Genomic DNA, 25,820 nt, shown 5'->3' with positions numbered 1-25,820 from the left:
GTTATGAACCATGAAGAAGTTGGAATACATTAGATATTAAAGCAATATAAATAAAGAATGAGTTCACAATAGTACCAAAAAGTGGTGATTTGCTTTCATATAGTAACGGATCTCATAAGATTTTCTGTTGAGTTTTGTGTTGTGAAGTTTTCATGTTTTGGGTAAGGACTTGATGGACTATGGAATAAGGAGTGTCAAGAGTCTAAGCTTGGGGATGCCCAAGGCACCCCAAGGTAATATTCAAGGAAAACCAAGAGCCTATAAGCTTGGGGATTCCCCGGAAGGCACCCCCTCTTTCGTCTTCGTCTATCGGTAACTTTACTTGAGGCTATACTTTTATTCACCACACGGTATGTGTTTTGCTTGGAGCGTCTTATATGATATGAGTCTTTTCTTTTTATTTTGCCACAATCATCCTTGCTGTACACACCTTTTGAGAGGGACACGCATGAATCATGATTTATTAGAATACTCTACGTGCTTCACTTATATCTTTTGATCTAGGCAATTTTGCTCTAGTGCTTCACTTATATCTTTTTAGAGCACATCGATGGATTTATTTTATAGAAATCATTGAACTCTCATGCTTCACTTATATTATTTTGAGAGTCTCTCTAAACAGCATGGTAATTTGCTTAGGTTATGAATTTAGTCCTAATATGATAGGCATCCAAGAGGGATATAATAAAAACTTTCATATAAAGTGCATTGAATACTAAGAGAAGTTTGATTCCTTAGGTTTGTTTTGAGATATGAGGATGGTGATATTGGAGTCATGCTAGTGAGTAGTTGTGGATTAGTAAGAATACATGTGTTAAAGTTTGTGATTCCCATAGCATGCACGTATGGTGAACCGTTATGTAACAAGTCGGAGCATGATTTATTTATTGATTGTCATACTTTGTGTGGAGGTCGGGACCTGATGCGTGCTTAAACTATGTCGGTATTTCCCCAAAGAGGAAGGAATGATGCAGCACAATGACAGTAGGTATTTCCCTCAGTAACGAGACCAAGGTTATTGAACTAGTAGGAGAACCAAGCAACACAACGTAAACAGCCCCTGCACACAAATAACAAATACTCGCAATCCGACATGTTAAAGGGGTTGTCAATCCCTTTCGGGTAATGATGCCTCGAATTAGCGAGAAGACGTGATAAAGTTGTGATAGATAGGATAAATAGATCACAAAATAAATAAAGTGCAGCAAGGTATTTTTATATTTTTGGTTTAATAGATATGAAAATAAAAGCAAAGGAAAATAGATCGCAAAGGCAAGAATGATAAGAAGAGACCCGGGGGCCGTAGGTTTCACTATTGGCTTCTCTCGAGAAAAATAGCAAACGGTGGGAAAACAATTACTATTGGGCAATTGATAGAACTTAAAATAATCATGATGATATCCAGGCAATGATCATTATATAGGCATCACTTCCAAGATTAGTAGACCGACTCCTGCCTGTATCTACTACTATTACTCCACACATCGATCGCTATCCAACATGCATCTAGTGTATTAAGTTCATGGAAAAACGGAGTAATGCAATAAGAATGATGACATTATGTAGACAAGATCTATTTATGTAGAAATAGACCCCATCTTGATATCCTTAATAGCAACGATGCATACGTGTTCGTTTCCCCTTCTGTCACTGGGATCAAGCACTGTAATATCAAACCCATCACAAAGCACCTCTTCCCGTTGCAAGATAAATAGATCAACTCGGCCAAACAAAACCCAAATATTAGAGAAGAAATATGAGGCTATAATCAATCATGCATATAAGAGATCAAAGAAGACTCAAATAACTTTCATGGATAAAAATATAGATCTGGTCATAAATTCAAAGTTCATCGGATCCCAACAAAGACACCGCAAAAAGACTTACATCATATGGATCTCCAAGAGGCCAATGTATTGATAATCAAGAGAGAGAGAGAGAGAGAGAGATAGGAAGCCATCTAGCTACTAACTACGGACACGTAGGTTTACAAAGAAGTACTCACGCATCATCAGAGAGGCACCAATGGAAGTCCAAACGGAATAAAACTTCACGATGATTTTTCTTGGACCAGATGACACCCAGGAGACTTGGAGTTCAAGTCAGAACAGCCACGAGGCAGCAAAAAGGGTGGAGGGCGCGCCCAGGGGGGTAGGGCGTGCCCCCTACCTTGTGGGCCCCTCAGTGCCCCCCCCCCCTCCTGAGCTAGATCTTCCTCCTATATATTTGCAAATATTCCAAACCACCACAAGCATCCACGAAAAAACTTTTCCACCGCCGCAACCTTCTGTTCCTGTGAGATCCCATCTTGGGGCCTTTTCCGGCACCCTGTCGGAGGGGGATTCGATCATGGATTAGAACTTGAACATAGTGATTTCCTGGGAAATATTCACTCGTGTCACATCAAGTAAATCTTATTGATTTACTATCTAAATCTTATTGATTTAATGTCATGTTTTCTTACTTTTGCTGTAATTTTACGATGCAGGTTTTGCCATGTGACATTCCTTACAGAATAAACCGTTTGGTTTGCTCTGTGATGGTTATATTTGTAGGTTTCACTTCTTATGTCGTGTCAATAACGAAGGAACTATCCATCACTTATATTACTAGACACAATTGGATCAGTCTATTATCTGAGTACAATTTGAAGCCCTATGATGAACTACAACTTGGTTTAACAAACACTGCCACAATTAGTCCTTCTCGCGTTTAAAAGAAATGAAGAAAAATACTAGATGAAGGTCACGAAGCCTAGTCAAGTTAGAAAACTGAAGTATGAAATCATAGCAGACCAGAGACGATTGTTGTTGTCTCGCACATCCGTACCACCTTTGCATCGGATCGAGCACCGGCACCTTCTCAGATGGCACTGGCTCTAGCACTGACAGCGGCAGCAGCTCAGTCTGATCAACCAGAGGATTGGGCACCGATCGTGTTAGCGGATCAGGCTGATCAACCGGAGGATCGCGCGCCAACACAGGCATCTGCTCCGACACTGGCACCAGCTCCACAAGGAGCACCATCTCCGGCAGCAGCGGCGGCACTACCAGTCGCATCGGCACGGGCACCAGCAACGGCTCTGCCACCTGCACCAACACTTGAAGTTGCACTTGCATCTGCTTCGGCCCGTGCAGCGGCAATGGAACCAGTAGTTGCAACGGCAACAGACTGGGCTGCAGTTGGCACTACATATACCAAAGTCCTTACAAAAACCGACATCTCCACCTTCTTAGTAAGCATTGGGCGCCCAAGTGCTTCGTTCTTTTTTCTTTCCATGTTGTTTCAGATGATTCACTTTGTTGATCTAACTGTTTGTGTATGTCTTCTTGCTTGCAAACAGAGAATTCCTAGAGCAACGAGGGAGTCGTTCAATAATACGGGAGACCGGGGCCAAGTTTCTCTTACCATGCGCAGCCTTGGTGTGAATGAACCTGCTCAATATATCGTAAGTGAAAAGGATGGTTGATACGTCCATTTTGCATCATGTTTACCCACAATTATTACATTTTTTATGCATAATAATGCTTTTTGGAGTAATTCTAATGCCTTTTCTCTCATAATATGCAAGGTTCACACAAGGAGGGAGAATTCCAGCAGCTGGAAATCTAAACCTGAAAAAGCTACGTCAGGCCACCTATTCTGCAGAACTCCAAATGAGTTTAAAATTCACGAGTAATTTTTATGGAATAAATAAGAAATAATGGAGCAAATAACTACCAGAGGGGGGCCACCTGGTGAGCACAAGACACCAGGCACGCCCTTGTGGGTTGTGCTCAGCCCAGCCCACCTCTGGTGCCCCTCTTCTCGCATATAAGTCATTTTGACGTAGAAAAAATAAGGAGAGGACTTTCGGGACGAAGCGCCGTCGTCTCGAGGCGGAACTTGGGCAGGAGCACTTTTGCCCTGTGATGAAGCAACTCCGATGGGGGAACTTCCCTCCCGGAGGGGGAAATCATCGTCATCATCATCACTGACAACTCTCGCATCTTAGGGAGGGAAATCTCCATCAACATCTTCAACAACACCATCTCCTCTCAAACCCTAGTCCATCTCTTGTGTTCAATCTTTGTACCGGAACTATAGATTAGTGCTTGTGGGTGACTAGTAGTGTTGCTTACATCTTGTAGTTGGTTACTATATGGTTTATTTGGTGGAAGATTATATGTTCAGATCCATTATGCTATTTAATACCCCTCTGATCTTGAGAATGATTATTATTTGTGATTAGTTACTTTTGTTCTTGAGGTCAAGGGAGAAATCTTGTTGCAAGTAATCATGTGAATTTTATATGTGTTTGATATTTTGATGGTATGTATGTTGTGATTCCCTTAGTGGTGTCATGTGAACATCGACTACATGACACTTCACCATACTTGGGCCTAAGGGAATGCATTGTGGATTAGTTGAGTGACAAAAGCTTAAACCCTAATTTATGCGCTATTCCATAAGGGACTGATTTGGATTAAAAAGTTTAATGCTATGGTTAGAATTTATTCTTAATACCTTTCTCGTAGTTGTAGATGCTTGCGAGGGGGCTAATCATAAGTAGGAGGTTTGTTCAAGTAAGAACATCACCTAAGCACCGGTCCACCCACATATCAAATTATCAAAGTAGCGAACACAAATCAAACCAACACGATGAAAGTGACTAGATGAAATTCCCGTGTGCCCTCAAGAACACTTTGCTTATCATAAGAGACCGTTTTGGCCTGTCCTTTGCCTCAAAATGATTGGGCTACCTTGCTGCACTTTTTTTACCATTACCTTTACTTGCTTGTTACAAATTATCTTGCTATCAAACTACTCGTTACTTATAATTTCAGTTCTTGCAGACACTACCTTGCTGAAAACCGCTTGTCATTTCCTTCTGCTCCTCGTTGGGTTCGACACTCTTACTTATCGAAAGGACTACGATTGATACCCTGTACTTGTCGGTTATCAATGGTCAAGGTTCAAAACTAAATTAAATCTTGTGTTAGGGGATGATGTCAAAATCAAACTTTCTCGGCAAGAAGAGCTGGTCCAAATCAACTTTGAAATTCTTCAGTGGCAGCACGCAAATGCCAAACTACATGTAATAATATGCCATGGTGAAACAAGTGTCATGTGTGTATAAGTAGTACAACAGTATTATTTATCACGTAGGATATCGTGAAAGAATTGCAAATCTGATCGTTGGTTAGGAACTGTCGTTCGATTTCATTCTAACAGCTTTCGTGCTTTATTTAATTTTCTGTATTCACCTTGCGACAACATCTAAAACCAGCGTCGCACTGATCGCTTGCAATATGAAATGCACTGAGTTAGAACACATGGGCCTCCAAACTTGTAGTCCCACCGGCCTGTGGCCCAAAGTCTAGAACCGTGAGCCAGTCTGAGTATTATATTCTCAGCTGAACCCCCATATTATGTTATATATATTGCCCTTGATTTTTCTTATGTATAAAGTTGTGATATAAAAGATTTTTATATTTATTTACATAGGGAGTATCTCTCTATCAAAAATATAATGATGTGTAACTAGTTACTCCTGCCTTTCTACTTCCTTTCGCTGATATGTGGGGCATACGGCAACGGGGTCCACATGCCATGGACCAAATTAGAGTGCACAACTGCACGGTAGACTCACCCCGGTCGTAGCGCCGCGGTAATGCCCAATGAGTTGTCAAATCACAAAACCCCACACCTTTCCAGCTTTAGCGTAAGCTAGACGGACGAAGTAGCAATATTTCACCGGGCTTGAATCCCCTTCTCCCTCGTCTGCTTGTTGAGAGAAAAAAACCCTCTCGGCGATTGCATAGGGTTTTCTCATGGAGAACCAGGTACAAATTCTTCATCCATCCCCGATAAATCCAAGTCCCTTGGTCGCGGGTAATCCTAGGATGGTAGCTGCCACCGTTGATGCATTTTTCTTCCTACTGAATCTAGTATGTTTCATTTGCAGTGCCAAAGTGCGAGGACCCTATAGGTTTCTGCACCCTCGGCGAGACGCCACACGTGTTCCTTCTCATCCTAACACAGGATTTTAAAACACGCATAATATTTTCCTAGAATCCTCTTTCCTATCCGGGAGGGTGGGTTTTTTTTAACATGTTGTCGACTAATTTGGAAATTAGGATTGCTATATTTGGATAAAAGGTACTAGTACCATGGTAAACATTGACATGAAGGAGGAAATTATTTCTAGATTTGGATAGTGAATACATTGTGTTCTCATATTATTTTTCCTGCAATGCATTCCTTGCTCTGCCAGAACACATGTACTCAAGATGGTCGGCCTTGCCATAACTGAATACACCAGTTTAATGGTCACAATGAAGACAAGCCATGGATATAAGTTCCGAGTTGGTTTCATGAACCAAGAAGATCACTGCTTTTTTTATGGCCGAACTTGGATAAACTATCTCAAGTGTTACAGACTGAAAGTTGGCACATGAATGTTGATGGAAATAGGAGAACATGGTCTCATCTTCACTGTGATCTTTGATACGTCTCCAACGTATCTACTTTTCCAAACACTTTTGCCCTTGTTTTGGACTCTAACTTCCATGATTTGAATGAAACTAACCCGAATTGACGGTGTTTTCAGCAGAACTGCCATGATGTTGTTTTATGTGTAGAAAACAAAAGTTCTCGGAATGACCTAAAAATCCACGAAGATAAGTTTTGGAAAATATAAAAAATACTGGCGAAAGAATCAAGACCAGGGGGCCCACACCCTGTCCATGAGGGTGGGGGCGCGCCCTCCCCCCCTGGGCGCGCACCCCTGTCTCGTGGGCCCCTTGACGCTCCACTGACCTCAACTCCAACTCCATATATTCCGTTTCACGGAGAAAAAAATCAGAGAGAAAGTTTCATCGCGTTTTATGATACGAAGCCGCCGCCAAGCCCTAATCTCTCTCGGGAGGGCTGATCTGGAGTCCGTTCGGGGCTCCGGAGAGGGGGATTCATCGCTGTCGTCATCATAAACCATCCTCCATCACCAATTTCATGATGCTCACCGCTATGCATGAGTAATTTCATCGTAGGCTTGCTGGACGGTGATGGGTTGGATGAGATTTACCATGTAATCAAGTTAGTTTTGTTAGGGTTTGATCCCTAGTATCCACTATGTTCTGAGATTGATGTTGCTATGACTTTGCTATGCTTAATGCTTGTCACTAGGGCCCGAGTGCCATGATTTCAGATCTGAACCTATTATGTTTTCATGAATATATGTGTGTTCTTGATCCTATCTTGCAAGTCTATAGTCACCTATTATGTGTTATGATCCGACAACCCCGAAGTGAAAATAATCGGGATACTTCTCGGTGATGACCATAGTTTGAGGAGTTCATGTATTCACTATGTGCTAATGCTTTGTTCCGGTTCTCTATTAAAAGGAGGCCTTAATATCCTTAGTTTCTGCTAGGACCCCGCTGCCACGGGAGGGTAGGACAAAAGATGTCATGCAAGTTCTTTTCCATAAGCACGTATGACTATATTCGGAATACATGCCTACATTACATTGATGAACTGGAGCTAGTTCTGTGTCGCCCTATGTTATAGCTATTACATGAGGAATCGCATCCGACATAATTATCCATCACTCATCCAATGCCTACGAGCTTTTCACATCTTGTGTTTCGCTTATTTACTTTTCCGTTGCTACTGTTACAACTACTACAAAACTATTATCTTTACTTTTGCCACTGTTACCATTACTATCATACCACTTTGCTACTAAATACTTTGATGCAGATACTAAGTTATCCAGGTGTGGTTGAATTAACAACTCAACTGCTAATACTTAAGAATATTCTTTGGCTCCCCTTGTGTCGAATCAATAAATTTGGGTTGAATACTCTACCCTCGAAAGCTGTTGCAATCCCCTAAACTTGTGGGTTATCAAGACTAATTTCTAGCACCGTTGCCGGGGAGCATAGCTTTATTCTATGAGTCACTTGGGATTTAAATCTGTTGATCACTATGAGGAACTTGAAAGACGAAAGAACTAAGATTTTGCCCTCAACTACGAGGGGAGGTAAGGAACTGCCATCTAGCTCTGCATTAGATTCTCCTTCTGTTATGAGTAAGCTTGCGACACCTAAACCTGCTACTGCTATGAATTCTGATATATTGCATGTTATTGATGATGCCACTTCTTCTATGCATGATACTTATGATGAAACTACTTCTGCGTGTGATACTACTTTGCCATTAGGTGAATTTCTTGATGAACAACTTGCTAGGGTTAGAGAGAATGAAATTATTGAAGATGCTATTATTGATGATAGTGATGATGAAAGTTCTCCCCCTGATTATGAATTACCTATTGTTCCTAAGGGTTATGTTATGGAGGAGGAAGCTGCTAGAGCTATCTTTGCTTGCAAAGATAGATATGATCTTAAAAAGTTATTAGCTAAATGGAAGCAGCAATATCTTAATGCTAGAATGAAACCTGACCCTGCTTTTGCTACTTCACCTATCTGTGTTACTGATAAGGATTATGAATTCTCTGTTGATCCTGAAATAATTACTTCGGTTGAATCTGATCCTTTTTATGGCCTTGAATCTGAAACTGTTGTGGCACATCTTACCACGTTAAATGATATAGCCACCCTGTTTACCAATGATGAGAAGTCTCTCTATTATTATATCCTTAAGATATTTCCGTTCTCATTAAAGGGTGATGCTAAGACTTGGTTTAATTCTCTTGATCCTGGTTGTGTGCGTAGTCCCCAAGATATGATTTATTACTTCTCTGCTAAATATTTCCCTGCTCATAAGAAACAAGCTGCCTTGCGGGAAATATATAATTTTGTGCAAATCAAAGAAGAGAGTCTCCCACAAGCTTGGGGGAGGCTTCTCCGATTACTTAATGCTTTGCCTGATCATCCTCTTAAGAAAAATGAAATACTTGATATATTTTATAATGGACTAACCGATGCTTCCAAGGACTACTTGGATAGTTGTATTGGTTGTGTTTTCAGAGAAAGAACAGTCGACGAAGCTGAATTACTATTGAATAATATGTTGACTAATGAAAATAATTGGACTCTTCCTGAGCCAATTCCTGAGGCAATTCCTGAACCAATTGAGCCAACTCCTGAGCCTATTCCTAAACCCACTCCTAAGAAGAGAGGTGTTCTATTTCTCAGTCCTGAAGATATGCAAGAGGCAAAGAAATCAATGAAAGAAAAAGGTATTAAAGCTGAAGATGTTAAGAATTTACCTCCTATTGAAGAAATACATGGTCTTAATATACCGCCTGTCGAAGAAACACATTGTCTTGATAAACCGACACAGGTAGTAAAGGTAAATTCTCTCTATAGATATGATAAAGTTGAAATTCCCTCTACTAAATTTCATAGCCCATGCTTAGATGAATTTGATGACTTTATGGCTAGACAAGGAAGTTTTAATGCTTATATTGGTAGAGAATTAAAGAATAATGCTTTCGAGATAGGACGCTTGAGTGATTATATGGCTAGAGTTAAAGGTGAACTTAAACTCATTAGCAAATATGCTTCTATGGTTACCACTCAAGCTGAGCAAGTACTTAAAGCTCAAAGTGATTTACTCGATGAATTAAATAATAAATATGACTTTGCTGTCAGAGTGACTACTAGAACTGGTAGAATGACTCAGGAACCTTTGTATCCTGAAGGCCACCCTAAGAGAATCGAGCAGGATTCTCAGAGAAATAATTTAGAGGCACCTAGTTCTTCTAAAAAGAAGAAAAAGAAAGATGATAGAACTTTGCATGCTTCTACTGAACCTATTATAGACACACCTGAGAATCCCAATGATATTTCTATTTCTGATGCTGAAACACAATCAGGTGATGAACATGAACCTAGTGATAATGTTGATGGTAATGTTCATGTTGATGCTCAACCTAGCAAAAATAATGAAGTAGAGATTGAACCTGCTATTGATCTTGATAACCCACAATCAAAGAATCAACGTTATGATAAGAGAGATTTTGTTGCTAGGAAGCACGGTAGAGAAAGAGAACCATGGGTTCAGAAACCCATGCCCTTTCCTCCTAAACCATCCAAGACAAAGGATGATGAGGATTTTGAGCGCTTTGCTGAAACGATTAGACCTATCTTCTTGCGTATGCGCTTAACTGATATGCTTAAAGTAAATCTGTATGCTAAGTATATGAAGGATATCATTACAAATAAAAGAAAGATATCAGAAGCTGAAATTTCCACCATACTTGCTAATTACACTTTTAAGGGTGGAATACCAAAGAAACTTGGAGATCCAGGGTTACCAAGTATACCATGCTCCATTAAAAGAAATTATGTTAAAACTGCTTTATGTGATCTTGGAGCCGGTGTTAGTGTTATGCCTCTCTCCTTATATCGTATACTTGAATTGAATAAATTGACACCTACTGAAATATCTTTGCAAATGGCCGATAAATCAACTGCTATACCTGTTGGCATTTGTGAGGATGTGCCCATTGTGGTTGCAAATGTTACTATCTTAACGGACTTTGTTATTGTTGATATCCCGAGGACGATAGTATGTCAATTATCCTTGGTAGACCCTTTTTGAATACTGCAGGGGCTGTTATTAATTGCAACAAAGGCAATGTCACTTTTCATGTTAATGGTACTGATCATACGGTACACTTTCCGAGGAAACAACCTTAAATTCATAGCATCAATTCTATTGGAAAAAGTCCAACTATCATTATTGGAGGTTTTGAATTTCCTCTTCCTACTGTCAAGAAAAAGTATGATATTCTTATTGTTGGGGATGTTCATATCCCCATTGAGGTAACTTAGTGTTATTCGAAATTTCTCCGATTCCGTGTTATTCAGAATGAGTTTGTTAAAAGACTTGATCAACCTTGTTAGTGGATTCATTTTTATGATCATGAGATGGATGAAACTAGAAGGCACAACCTTTTGTACCCTCTTTTTACTTTCTGTTATTTAGAATAAATAAAGCAAAAATAGTATTATCTGTCTATTTTCTGAATTATCTGTGCAATAAAAAATATCCCGAAAATAAAAGTGCCCCAAATGCCGTGCAAATTTAGTATGATTTTTATGGAATATTTGAGGATTTTAGGCACTGAAAACACTGCAGGAGGGGCAAGCACCTGGCCACGAGGGTGGAGGGCGCGCCCACACCCCCTGGGCACGCCCCCCTGTCTCGTGGGACCATGGTGGCCCCCCTCCACTTATTCCTGCACCCACACACTCCATCTTCTTCCCAAAAAATCCCCATCCAGCTCAAGCACGAGTTCTTGCTCATTTTGCTGCGATTTTTGATCTCCTTGATCAAAGCTCCATTCACAAAAGTACTTTGGGAGATTGTTGCTTGGTATGTGACTCCTCCATTGGTCCAATTAGTTTTTGTTCTAGTTCCTTATTCATTGCAAATTTTTGCTGCATAGGTGACCTGTTCTTGAGCTTGCATGTCAAATTATGAGGTTCCGAGTAATTCTAATGCATGATATAGGCTCTAGGCACTTATAGGAGTAGTTGCTACCAATCTTGTTTAGTTCTATGCACTTTCATTTGGAAGTTACTAAAATTTCAGAAATTTTCAGAAAATGTTAAGGAGATTTTTGAGGGGCTCTTCTAGCCAAGGATCCCAGGAAAAACAAGCTAAAGAGAAGGAAAAGGCCAAGTATAATCTTCCTCGCATAGTAGAAGTACGACCGAGTGAATGGCCCTGTGACAATTTCTTGAGAGAAGCCGGAATTTATGAAGATTTTTATTCTTTGATCGAGAATGCAGGCCTCACCGATTTCCTCCACGACCAGATCGATCAGTATCTCTTACTCACCAATACTTTCGTGCAAAACTTTTATTATTATCCTAAGAAGTCACTGCCTTCAGTATCATTTCATCTATATGATGAATTCAGGGAAATGCCTTTGCATAATTTTTGCACGGTATGTAGGATACCCTTTGAGGAAAAATTAGATGAACCACATCGTAAAGATGTGGATGGCTTTGTTAACACTATCACTATAGGGGATCCAAAGAAGGGTTCCGATGCAAGAATCTCTAGCACACACTTTCCTGTTTTACGCTACTTTGCCATATTTGCTAGTCGATGCTTAATTGGTCGTGGAAATAGAGGAAACTTCAATGTTCCTGATATTATTATTCTTCACCATGCCTTGTTTGGTGATAATAGTTTTAGTATGGGTGTTGTTATTGCTAAACGTCTAAGCCTGAATCGTACAAAAGGCCCCATCTTTGGAGGTATCTATGTTGCACGTCTTGCTAAATATTTTGAGATACCTATTAGGCACCATGAGAAAGAGGAGACAATATTGCCTCCTTACATTTTAGATTACAGGAGCATGGTAGCGCATGAGTTTATTGTTGACAACGAAGATAAGATGCTTCTGTATAACCTGAGATTTAATAAGAAGCACAATGAGACTATTATTCTGTCTGCACCTCTGTTGTTTGATTTGACTGCAGATAATTTTATTGTCACACCGGGAGAGGTGTACACTCATCGAGGCCAAGCATCCACTCCAGAACCTGAGCCTGAGCCGGAACCTTCACTGGACCCTTATCGTGCATCATCTTACCAGTGGGATCTGGAGGAGATGACCAGTCAGTGGTATCCAGATTACACCCCTTAGTACACCGGGGAGAGTAGTCGCGGTCCGTGGCAATAGACCAACTTAGGCCAAAAGCCTAAGCTTGGGGGAGTACGTATTTCTCACCGACTTTACATTCATGTTCACACACTATTCTAGTCATCGGTGCTCATACTCTTTCATTGTATTATCCATGTTAGTTTAATTTTCTTTTTCTAGTTTTCTTCTTGTGTGCTTGATAAACCTTGAGAAAAAATAATTAGTTAGTTTAATTCCATGCTTGTAGTAGAATTAAAATGAAAACCCAAAAAGATTTCTCGTTCTTCTTCTTACTTGTTGGGAGCTTTCCCGTGTAAATAGTTTTATTTTATTTTGTTTGGGGTCGAGAGTATAAGACCATATTGAAAATATTTAGTGGCTCTCATATGCATGATTGTTTATTTAACTTGGAGCCCATATTACTTGTCTTCTCTCTTGAGTTGAATGCTTGCAGATTCCAGCTTAGTCCAATGCATGTGCATTATTATTATACACATCGTTCGGTCGTGCAAGTGAAAGGCAATAATGACGATATATGATGGACTGATTGAGATGAGAAAAGCTGGTATGAACTCGACCTCTCTTGTTTTTGTAAATATGATGAGTTCATCATTCTTGATTCAGCTTATTATGAGGTAAACATATTTGCAATGACATTTAAAGATTATAGTTGCTTGTGCCATGCTTGATTTGCTATGAGTTATAATGGTTTACCTTGCGTGCCAACATGCTATTAAAATGATTATGATGTGGTATGATGGGATGGTATCCTCCTTTGAATGAATTGAGTGACTCGACTTGGCACATGTTCACGCATGTAGTTGAAACAAATCAACATAGTGTTCATGATATTTATGTTCATAGTGGATTATATCCTACTCATGTTTGTACTCGGTGTGAATTAATTTTAATGCATGTTCATGACTGCTATCGCTCTCTCAGTTGGTTGCTTCCCAGTCTTTTGCTATCCTTCACATGTACTAAGCGGGAATACTGCTTGTGCATCCAACCTCCTTAACCCCCAAAGTTGTTCCATATGAGTCCACCATACCTTCTTATATGCGGTATCTACCTACCGTTCCAAGTAAATTTGTATGTGCCAAACTCCACACCTTCAAATGAAATTCTGTTTTGTATGCTCGAGCAGCTCATGTTTCAACTAGGGCTGCCTACATCTTCCATGCTAGGTGGGTTATTCTCAAGAGGAGTGGACTCCGCTCCTCACTCACGAGAAAGGGCCGGTAACCGGGATGCCCAGTCCCATGATCCAAAAAGATCAAAGCAAATCAAATTAATTAAACAAAACTCCCCCAGGGCTGTTGTTAGTTGGAGGCGCTCGTTGTTTCGAGCAAGCCATGGATTGATGCGTGTTGGTGGTGGGGGAGTATAAACTTTTACCATTCTATTTGGGAACTGCCTATAATGCATGTAGTATGGAAGATATCGTCGTCTCATAGTTGTTGCATTGACAGTGAAAGTATGCCGCTCAAAATGTTATTCATCTCTATTTTAAAATCGAGCTCTGGCACCTCTACAAATCCCTGCTTCCCTCTGTGAAGGGCATATTTATTTACTTTTATGTTGAGTCATCATCCTCTTATTAAAAAGCACCCGCTGGAGAGCACACTGTCATTTGCATTCATTACTATTGGTTTATATTGGGTATGACTTGACTGGATCTCTTTAACCACGAATTACAATGTTTAGTCCGTCCTTGATCTTTAAAGGTGCTCCGCATTTATGTTTTGCGGTCTTAGAAAGGGCTAGCGAGATACCATTTTGTTATATCATATTATGATTGTTTTGAGAAAGTGTTGTCATCCGAGTTTTATTATTATGGCTTGCTAGTTGATTATGTCATTGATATGAGTAATTGTGAGACCTAAGTGTTATTGTGAGTATGGTTAGTTCATAATACTTGCTGAAAACTTGAATGCTGGCTTTACATATTAACAACAACAAGAGCAAATAGAGTTTGTAAAAGTTTTTCTTTATCACTTTCGGTTTATCAACTGAATTGCTTGAGGACAAGCAAAGGTTTAAGCTTGGGGGAGTTGAAACGTCTCCAACGTATCTACTTTTCCAAACACTTTTGCCCTTGTTTTGGACTCTAACTTGCACGATTTGAATGAAACTAACCCGGACTAACGCTGTTTTCAGCAGAACTGCCATGATGTTGTTTTATGTGTAGAAAACAAAAGTTCTCGGGATAACCTGAAAATCCACGGAGATAAGTTTAGGAAAATATAAAAAATACTGGCGAAAGAATCAAGACCAGGGGGGCCACACCCTGTCCATGAGGGTGGGGGCGCGCCCTCCCCCCTTGGGCGTGCCCCCCTGTCTCGTGGGCCCCCTGACGCTCCACCGACCTCAACTCCAACTCCATATATTCTGTTTCGTGGAGAAAAAAATCAGAGAGAAAGTTTCATCGCGTTTTACGATACGGAGCTGCCGCCAAGCCCTAATTTCTCTCAGGAGGGCTGACTTGGAGTCCATTCGGGGCTCCGGAGAGGGGGATTCGTCACCGTCGTCATCATCAACCATCCTCCATCACCAATTTCATGATACTCACCGCTGTGTGTGAGTAATTCCATCGTAGGCTTGCTGGACGGTGATGGGCTGGATGAGATTTACCATGTAATCAAGTTAGTTTTGTTAGGGTTTGATCCCTAGTATCCACTATGTTCTGAGATTGATGTTGCTATGACTTTGCTATGCTTAATGCTTGTCACTAGGGCCCGAGTGCCATGATTTCGGATCTGAACCTATTATGTTTTCATGAATATATGTGTGTTCTTGATCCTATCTTGCAAGTCTATAGTCACCTATTATGTGTTATGATCCGACAACCCCGAAGTGACAATAATCGGGATACTTCTCGGTGATGACCATAGTTTGAGGAGTTCATGTATTCACTATGTGCTAATGCTTTGTTCCGGTTCTCTATTAAAAGGAGGCCTTAATATCCCTTAGTTTCCGCTAGGACCCTGCTACCACGGGAGGGTAGGACAAAAGATGTCATGCAAGTTCTTTTCCATAAGCACGTATGACTATATTCGGAATACATGCCTACATTACATTGATGAACTGGAGCTAGTTCTGTGTCACCCTATGTTATAGCTATTACATGAGGAATCGCATCCGACATAATTATCCATCACTGATCCAATGCCTATGAGCTTTTCACATCTTGTGTTCCGCTTATTTACTTTTCCATAGCTACTGTTACAACTACTACAAAACTATTATCTTTACTTTTGCCACTGTTACCATTACTATCATACCACTTTACTACTAAGTACTTTGCTGCAGATACTAAGTTATCTAGGTGTGGTTGAATTGACAACTCAACTGCTAATACTTAAGAATATTCTTTGGCTCCCTTTGTGTCGAATCAATAAATTTGGGTTGAATAATCTACCCTCGAAAGCTGTTGCGATCCCCTACATTTGTGGGTTATCAATCTTCCACCCCGACGTTGTTCCAGTAGTTCACCCATGTTAGTTTTGTATCTGGTTCTTTCTTATTGCCTCGATTACTTCTTAATCCACCTATTTTGTCTAACTAATCATAATTTAACTTTAGAAGTAGCAACGATTTGTGATTCCCTTCTCTCACAAAGATGCTACTTCTAACTAATATTTCTTATAATTGGTGGCGCGTGTAGGTTATTTCAAAGTTAAGCATGCTACTCGTTTGTTATTCTATAAGAACTCGATTGTTACTGATGGCACTAAAGTTGACTGGGACGATATCCACCAGTTCCTACACTTCATTGATCGTCTTGAGGTCCTTGTTGTTGGAGATATGCCCTAGAGGCAATCATGTATGATGATATTTCCTATTTGTTTATGAATAAAGATAGTTGTCGGTGTCAAAACCGGCGGATCTCGGGTAGGGGGTCCCGAACTGTGCGTCTAGGCGGATGGTAACAGGAGACAAGGGACACGATGTTTTTACCCAGGTTCGGGCCCTCTCGATGGAGGTAAAACCCTACTCCTGCTTGATCAATATTGATGATATGGGTAGTACAAGAGTAGATCTACCACGAGATCAGAGAGGCTAAACCCTAGAAGCTAGCCTATGGTATGATTGTTGTTCGTCCTACGGACTAAAACCCTCCAGTTTATATAGACACAAGAGAGGGCTAGGGTTACACAGAGTCGGTTACAATGGGAGGAGATCTACATATCCGTATCGCTAAGCTTGCCTTCCACGCCAAGGAAAGTCCCATCCGGACACGGGACGAAGTCTTCAATCTTGTATCTTCATAGTCCAGGAGTCCGGCCAAAGGTTATAGTCCGGTCATCCGGACACCCCCTAATCCAGGACTCCCTCAGTAGCCCCTGAACCAGGCTTCAATGACGACGAGTCCGGCGCGCAGATTGTCTTCGGCATTGCAAGGCGGGTTCCTCCTCCGAATACTTAATAGAAGATTTTGAACACAAGGATAGTGTCCGGCTCTGCAAAACAAGTTCCACATACTACCGTAAAGGGAATAATATTTGCACAAATCTAATCTACTGACGTACTCCGCAGCATGATGTCACGCCACGGCCAAGCATTTATTCGAATCGTTTTACTGCCCCACCTCAGCGCGTTTAGCGAGGCGGCTTCCTTGGCATGTCTTGTCAAAGCAGAGATCGTGTCCCCTTATTCCGAGGTTCTCACCAATACGGGCGTGGGTAACCCAATCGTGCTTGTTGGTATGTCTCCTCAATCGAAGGCGAGTCCCAAATGGTCACAGGGAGGGCTCTTGGTATTTAACCTCTTTATAAAGAGACCAAGGCTCGACTCCTTTCTTTCAATCTCAATCAAATCCGCCTCTCACCTTGAGTTCCAACACCCAAAGCTCCAGATTTAGGCGCTTCGGACCTCCGATGGTGTCCGGCTCTGACCTTCAAGGCCGGTGGATGCCTTCATCCATTACGGAAGAAGACATGCTAAAGCTAAGAGATGCCAGGTATCTAACTGGCGAAATCTCGCATAGGCTGCCTGCTCAAGGGCAGGTTATTCCCACTCCCAAGCCTGGTGAGAGCATGGTGTTCGCGTCTCACTTCCTTCGCGGGATGGGCTTCCCGACGGACCCCTTCTTGAGGGGGCTCATGTTTTATTACGGGATGGAATTTCACGACTTAGCTCCGGAGTCCATCCTCCATATCTCATCGTTCATTTTCGTGTGCGAGGCCTTCCTCCGTATTACTCCTCACTTCGGATTGTGGCTTAAGACCTTTAAAGTAGAGCCGAATATGATCGAGGGGCGGCACGCAGAGTGCGGAGGTGCTGTTATAAGAAAGAATGCTGACGCTCCATGGCCCGAGGGCTCCTTTCAAGAGGAGTTCAGCTTATGGCAACGAGAGTGGTTTTATGTCACAGCTCCCAGGGGCACCAAATGGGTGGCGCCACCTGCCTTTCGCTCGGGTCCACCACCACAGTTAGCGTCATGGGTCAATAAAGGGCTTAACTGGGGGCCATCCAAGGACGTGCCCTTGTTGCAGGGCCGCGTTCGAGATCTCCTAGAAAGAGATATCAATCTGGCCGTAGTGACGCAGGTTATGTTGATTCACCGCATCCTGCCCTGCAAATGTCGCCCCCTCCACCTGTGGGAGTTTAATCCGGAAGGACCATGAGCCCTCCAACATTTTATGGGCGCGACGCCCATGGAGATGTATAGATTGTTCTTCGGATCACAAGAAATGTGTCCGGACTCGTCCGAGGACGCAGGTCTGAGTTGCAATCGCCTGGATACTCAAGTAAGTAGCCATGTACTCGGACACGTTATCCGTATATTCATCATAAAATTGCCCTTAAAAGAGTTATCCCTTAAACAGGAGGGGATAGCGAAAGCAAAGCTAATCAGGTGTCCGACCCCCCTCCCTGAGACTACGTCGGATCCCGTGTTAACCAGGATGCTGGAGGTTGCGCCTTTGGAAGAAGGAGAAGAGGGGAACAAGGAAGCTACCGCCTCCCCGAAGGAGGCTTTCAGGAAAGGAGGAATCGAGAATTCCTCTAACCAGGGGAAGAAGAGGACCACCTCTGAAGACCCAGAGGCCATGGTCTCAAAGCGGGGGAAGAAATCTTCGTCAGAGGGTCCGGCGCCGGGGGGTGCCTCAGTCGCATTGTGCCCCCAAGGGGATCAGCTCTCCACGGAGCCGTAAGTAAAGAGAGGGGTTTTAAAATGAGAGACATCCCTGCTCTATTTCTGAGGAAGATAACCGAAGTTTTACCTTGTAGTTCGGATCTCAGCCCTTCTCAGCAGAGCTCATCTTCAAGGGATCTTCGTCCGGAGATGATGGAGAGCGGAATGCCTCCCCCTGCCGTACCGCCTTATGAGGCGGGCGACCCTGAGGTGTCGTCACGGAGGGTTTCTCCGAATCCAGCGGGGCCGGAAGGCAGTCGTATGGCCCCCCAAGGCCCTCCGTGTCTGGCCTTCGAAAAAGGCCATCGGACGAGTCCAGCACCGTTCGGTGCACGGTCGGAGGAGCTGAATACGGTGATTGGAAGGATTTCATCTGCGGAGAGTGGGTTGTACGAGGCTGTCAGGAGTTTACTAACAGGTTTTGAGGTACGCGAAATGATGTACCTTTTGACAGATCCACATATATAAGATGCACCCTGTATAGATAGTAGCCCCTGAGACTTTGTGCGCTGTCAAAAATGACGGCGCGCCGAGGATCATAATCCCAGGTATAATATGTCGCATTTCCTATGTAGGTGGCGAAGTGTCCGGTGGCTAGCCGGATTGATGAATTTGCCGAGCTAAAGCGGCAACTTGACGTGGCAGATGCCGACATCGCGCTTGTCAACAAGCGGCTGGACGAGGCACAAGGTATGTAATTTCTCCGAAGACACCTGGTAAGAGGAGCTTGATGCCCGTACCTTACAACATGTGTGCTTGATGCAGATGGTGCCGCTGCCATGGAGAACCTTCGGGCAGAACTTGCCCGAGCCAAGGAGCAGGCCAGGAAAAGCGATGCGGCTGCCTTAAAGGCGGCTGAGGAGCTGAAAGCCGAACAGGCTGCTCACTACCAAAGCAAGAAGGAAATGGCCGAGATGGTTGTAAAGTTGAAGAATGCTGTCGGCCGCTGCAAGCTTCTTGAAAAAGAAGATCGGGTGGCACAGAAGGACCTAGAGAAGGTCACTACCGAGGCCAAGGATACTCGCTCTGCGATGAGAGCTATGAAGGAGGAGCTACGTCAGCCGGAGATATCACGGCTGGAAAGCCCTTTATGCTGCAGATGAAGTTCGGGGATCCTAAATATGCTCCGTTGGACCGGCAGTGGAGTGCGGCGAACACTTATCTGGACTTGGCGGCGAGTGCCGCGTACGCGGCCGAACACTTCCGCGATCAAAAGGACCACGAAGTGGAAAAGCTTTTTTGGTCGCAGTTCCACAATCCAGAGCACCCACTTCCATTGACCGACCGTTTGGCCGCATGGGCGGAGCTGAATAGGTTATCCGGACTCGCCATGAAGTATGTCGTGAGTCATCTGTGGCCGAAAAGACCCGAGCCGAAGAGTTATTTTAGCTTGGTGCAGCAGTTCCTCGGTGCGGTGCCGCATATTAATGCAATAAAGAGGTCAGCATGCATAGAGGGTGCGTAGATGGCTCTTTCCCGTGTCAAGACATACTGGGCGGAGATGAAGGCCATTGTTGTTGCATCCCAAGATTCGGACGAGAGCCGAGTACCTGCCGAGCACTATTTTCAGGAAGTTCTGCAGGGCGCTCATTTAATAGAGAAGCAGTGCTCGAAGGATGTTATGTTCGAATAACATGTATTATTATAAAACAATGTTTTGACGAAATATAAAAGCTTTTTATACTTGTGCCTTCAAGAATTAGAATACCTCCTGTGTGGCCGTTAATGTATATGTGTATATAACCTGAAAGATGGCAGTCTTCGGCTTCAGCCCCCACGCATATAATGCGGGGGTGTTCGCAGAAGGCGCATGTTCACACTTGATCCAATGTCTTGGTCCTATTAAGGAGGTGATAGCACAGCGAACTAGGCAACCGGACTATAATGCTTTATCACTTTCACTTAGCCATAGGAGTTTGACAGTGGGGCTACTATATAGCCCCTAGGGGCACCGCGCTCACCCGATTTCGGGGCGCGTGTGTGCCTGGCTGGGAAACGGCCCTTCGTTAATGCGGAGGAATCCGAAAGATTCCGGCGGGTCATCGAGTGGTTGACCAGTCTCACGCTATATCATGACAGTCAGTTTTCGGCTTTCTCTACTGAGGTGCTCGCCTGGCCGAACCGGGGCACAATCGCAGTAGTTCTCCTGGTGCCGCCTTAGCTGATAGAGCGGAATGTAAGGCAGCAAAACACAGGATCCAGGCAAACCCAACATTTGACCAAAGACATGATTCGGAGCTGATGCATATAAGGCCAAACTCGCGACGCCGAACACTCCCTAAGGTATTCGGTCTTTATGAAAACGGGCTGAACAACGCCCTTGGTAAGAAGCCCCTGGTGTCCAGGTACGCGCAAAATTCTGACGTGGCCACATGCCAAGATGCCAGCCTCCTCCTCGGTTATAACAAGAAACCGGGGGATGCGTATCAACAAGAGACAGTGAAAAAGGTTTACGCAGGGTCTTAATCTGAAAAGAATCCTTGGAACGGGTCCCTACTGCACGTCTGCGCCTGTGTCTCCGTTGTGCCGTATCCTGGACGGGTGTAGCATGGTGTTCATCTGTAAAAGAGAGGAACTTAGTTGAAAAAGATCGTGCGAAAATCCATATTATATTAAATAAACAAAGTATAATTCAGAAAATGGGTAAAATTGAGCTTTATTGTCTCTTGTTGTGCATGTGCGGAGCCCCTTGTACGGGGGTATGCGGCTAGTAAGCCCTTGTATGTTTACTTCGGACTCGTCTAGCCATGTCCGGGGTCTGAACAACCTATTTAGGTGCTTTGATTAGTGAAGCCGGTTTAGTGTGTGGCTGTCGAGGAAGCCGCACAGTCTTCCGCGCTCGAGGAACACTCGATATTTCCCTTTAATGAGATGATGCCTCGCGGACCGGGCATTTTAAGCGTAAGGGATGCATAATGCGGTATTGCGTTGAAGCGGGCGAGAGCATCGCGTCCTAGTAGTGCTTGATAGCTACTTGTAAATGGGGCAATGTGGAAGGTTAGCTTTTCGCGGCGGAAGTTGTCGGGGGAGCCGAACATAACTTCTAACAGGAGAGAACCCATACAGTGGGTATCTGGGCCTGGCGTTACCCCTTGGAAGGAAGTGTTGCCATGGCGAATTTTTGTTGGGTTTATCCCCATTTTGCGGATTGTGTCCTGATATAGCAGGTTTAGACCACTGCCGCCGTCCATTAGGACTTGTGTAAAGTGGAGTCCGTCAATTATCGGATCTAATATCAAGGCAGTCCATCTTGCATTCCGGATACTTCTAGAGTAATCCTGATGGTCGAAGGTGATTGGTTTTAACAACCAGTGGCGGGACTCCTCTGGGACAGGCCGTATGGCGCGTATCTCTATAGGCACCACTCTGTTTTTCCCTTTTGTCACGTGAGGTGAGTTTACTGTTTTGACTTCTTGTGGCAACTTCTTTTGTTCACCGGTGCTCTGCTTGTGGGGTTCATCATCGTCCTCGCTTGGTATGTCGAGCCCCTTGTGTTCGGCGCTGAGTTTGCCGGATTGCTTGAAGACCCAACAATCTCAGTGGGTATGGTTTGCAGGCTTCCCGGGAGTACTGTGGATTTGGCATATTTTGTCCAAGATTTTGTTTAGGTTAGATAGCTCGTCCCTGTTATCCTTGAGGGGCAGCTTTATTTGATATGCCGAGAGCTTTTGAATCCGGTGTTGACTGCCATGCTCTTCGGGCTATTTCCCTTGGTCCGACACTGGTCCTTGCTACATCGGATTTCCGTTTCCATCCCTAACTTCGGATGTACTTGGGTCGCTGGTACTGCTTCTTGCCAACCAGCTATCCTCTCCTGCGCAAAAGCGGGTCATGAGGCTTGTTAACGCGGCCATTGTTCTTGTCTTTTCTTGGCCGAGGTGTCTGGCGAGCCATTCGTCTCGAACGCTGTGTTTGAAAGCTGCTAAGGCTTCGGCGTCCGGACAGTCGACTATCTGGTTCTTTTTAGTAAGAAATCTGTTCCAGAGTTTCCGGGATGACTCTCTGGGTTGTTGAGTTATATGACTTAGATCGTCTGCATCCGGAGGTCGGACATAGGTCCCTTGAAAATTTGCTCGAAAAGCATCCTCGAGCTCTTCCCAACTTCCAATGGTGTTTTCGGGAAGGCTTTTAAGCCAATGCCGGGCTGGCCCTTTGAGCTTGAGGGGTAAGTATTTTATGGCGTGGAGGTCATCTCCTCTAGCCATGTGTATGTGGAGGATATAATCCTCAATCCAGACTCCAGGGTCTGTTGTTCCATCGTATGCCTCTATATTTACGGGCTTGAATCCCGCTGGAAATTCATGGTCCAGCACCTCATCGGTGAAGCATAGGGGGTGTGCAGCACCCCTATATTTGGGTGTGACGTGATGTTCGGATACTTGTTGTGTTGCATTGCTTACTAGAGCTTGCTTTCTTGGCCAATAGACAGATCTGGCTGGGCCGTCTTTTTGATGCGAATCCTTGTGCGGGTCGCGTGCCGGATTGTGTGCGGCACCATTCGCCGCTCTATGTTGGCCATGGGGTTGTTTATCCGACCGGGTGGCTTCCTTAATTTTTGATTGCGGGGGCTCTAAGACCTCCTCATCAAATTCTGGTAGTAATTTTCGCTTCGGATAGCTCTTTGTGTGGCGACTGTCGCCGTATTTGTCTGCGGTGTTGAGTAATTTTCCACATCTAATTCTGAGTGCATCTTCCGCTATTTTGAGCTTCCGCTTATGCTTTTTCAGGCTACGTGCAGTAGCGACAAGCCTTTTGTGGAGGTTCTTCCGCTCCAACAACTTGTCCGGTGTGAGGTCATCCGGACTATTATCTTCGCCGGGTACGGGTTGTTCGGTTTGTTTATCCAAGTTGCCCTGTTCGGACGGTTGCTCGATGGCATGTTCGTCGTCCGCCGGTTCGCCCTGCTCTGTGGCTGGGTCTGTATGGCTGATGTCTCTGTCGAGGTGGGGTTTGGAGCGGCGCTTGCGCCACCGCTTTGACTGCTTTTTGAGGGAACGATCCCTTGTTGCGTCCCTTTGTTCCTCGTTGTCGTTTCTTTTAGGTGTGTCCACCATGTATACATCGTTAGATGAGGTGGTTGTCCAGTGCCCTATAGGCGCTGGTTCCTGTTCGTCTCCTACATCGTCGTCCATACCGTCGATGTCTTCGGAGTCGAAGTCGAGCATGTCGGTTAAATCATCGACAGTGGCTACGAAGTGGGTGGTGGGTGGGCTTTGAATTTCTTCGTCATCCGCATCCCACCCTCGCTGACCATAGTCCGGCCAGGGCTCTCCTGATAAAGAGAGAGACTTTAGTGAATTCAGAATGTCGCCGAAGGGCGAGTGTTGAGAGGTGTCCGCAGCGGCGAACTCCATGATCGGCGCCCAATCGGATTCGATCGGCAGGGGCGCGGAAGGTTCGGAGTCCCGGGGGAGTCCGGTACCTTGGAGTCATAGGCTTCGCAGAGGACAAGGCTGGTGTTCGGCTCGATCGCCGTAGAGATTGCAGCCCCCGAGCGGTGTCCAACCACCCGTCCTCGATTGGCGCAGTCGGCTCTGAGCAAAGGGTCGGAGCGGACACTGGTGCGGCCTCCTGGGCACTGTTCGGCGGTAGAGCTAGATCATGCTCATCATGACAGTACGGCGCGCTCGGCTGTGGCTCGAACCCGTCGAAGATCAAGTCTCCGCGGACGTCAGCCGTGTAGTTCAATCTTCCAAATCTGACCTGATGGCCAGGGGCGTAGCTTTCGATCTGCTCCAGATGGCCAAGCAAATTGGCCCGCAGTGCAAAGCCGCCGAATACGAAGATCTGTCCGGGGAGAAAAGTCTTGCCCTGGACCGCATCGTTGTTGATGATCGGAGGAGCCATCGGGCCTAAAGATGACAACACAAAGGAACTCTCAATGAAAGCACTAATGTCGGTGTCAAAACCGGTGGATCTCGGGTAGGGGGTCCCGAACTGTGCGTCTAGGCGGATGGTAACAGGAGACAAGGGACACGATGTTTTTACCCAGGTTCGGGCCCTCTCGATGGAGGTAAAACCCTACTCCTGCTTGATTAATATTGATGATATGGGTAGTACAAGAGTAGATCTACCACGAGATTAGAGAGGCTAAACCCTAGAAGCTAGCCTATGGTATGATTGTTGTTCGTCCTACGGACTAAAACCCTCCGGTTTATATAGACACTGGAGAGGGCTAGGGTTACACAGAGTCGGTTACAATGGGAGGAGATCTACATATCCGTATCGCCAAGCTTTCCTTCCACGCCAAGGAAAGTCCCATCCGGACACGGGACGAAGTCTTCAATCTTGTATCTTCATAGTCCAGGAGTCCGGCCAAAGGTTATAGTCCGATCATCCGGACATCCCCTAATCCAGGACTCCCTCAATAGTCCTTGGACATTATCAATCATGTGTATCAGCAAGTACGTGACTTGTTTGTGGGACTATCCATTGTATGATGACTGCCCTAAAAGGTCCCTAGTCAAAAGGGTTGTGTGGACGCGCAGCCGACTAGACTAGCATATGACACGGTCGATGGCTTGGTCTCACTAGCCATGGACCATTGGATGCTAAACGGATAATATAGACTTGGAAAGGTCTGGTTGGATTCGACGTAGTCGGATCCGAGTCGAGATAAGGTCCGAGTTGGACAGACCCAACTATGAGATGCAGCGATATGTCATATGTGAGTCTCTAGTACAACATACGTTTTATGTCCTAAGACCTGAGCTGACGCATGTACTCGGGATGGTGACAGACTTGCTTTGGGCCGACCAAATGCTACTCAGTGACTGGGTAGTTACAAAGGTAGGTTTCGGGTTTGTCCAGTCCCATGCTGCAAGATATGGTCGAGCAAGATGGGATTTGCCCCTCCGATCAGGAGAGATATACTCTGGGCTCCTCGTGTGATCTGACCAGGATAAGCATGGCCATGCGACAAGGATTATGAGATAATCCAGATAGTGGTCGGCATCACTGGAACGAGAAAGAGGTCGGGCTAGCACAAGGATGACAGTCTCGCCTTGAGCCCGACAACATATATCGTGAGGCAAAGGGAACAGAAGTGTGACACGTTGTACAGGTTCG

This window comes from Triticum dicoccoides, chromosome 6B, assembly GCF_002162155.2.
Source record: "Triticum dicoccoides isolate Atlit2015 ecotype Zavitan chromosome 6B, WEW_v2.0, whole genome shotgun sequence".
Taxonomy (NCBI): Eukaryota; Viridiplantae; Streptophyta; class Magnoliopsida; order Poales; family Poaceae; genus Triticum; species Triticum dicoccoides.
Note: the sequence above shows the minus strand (reverse complement) of the source record.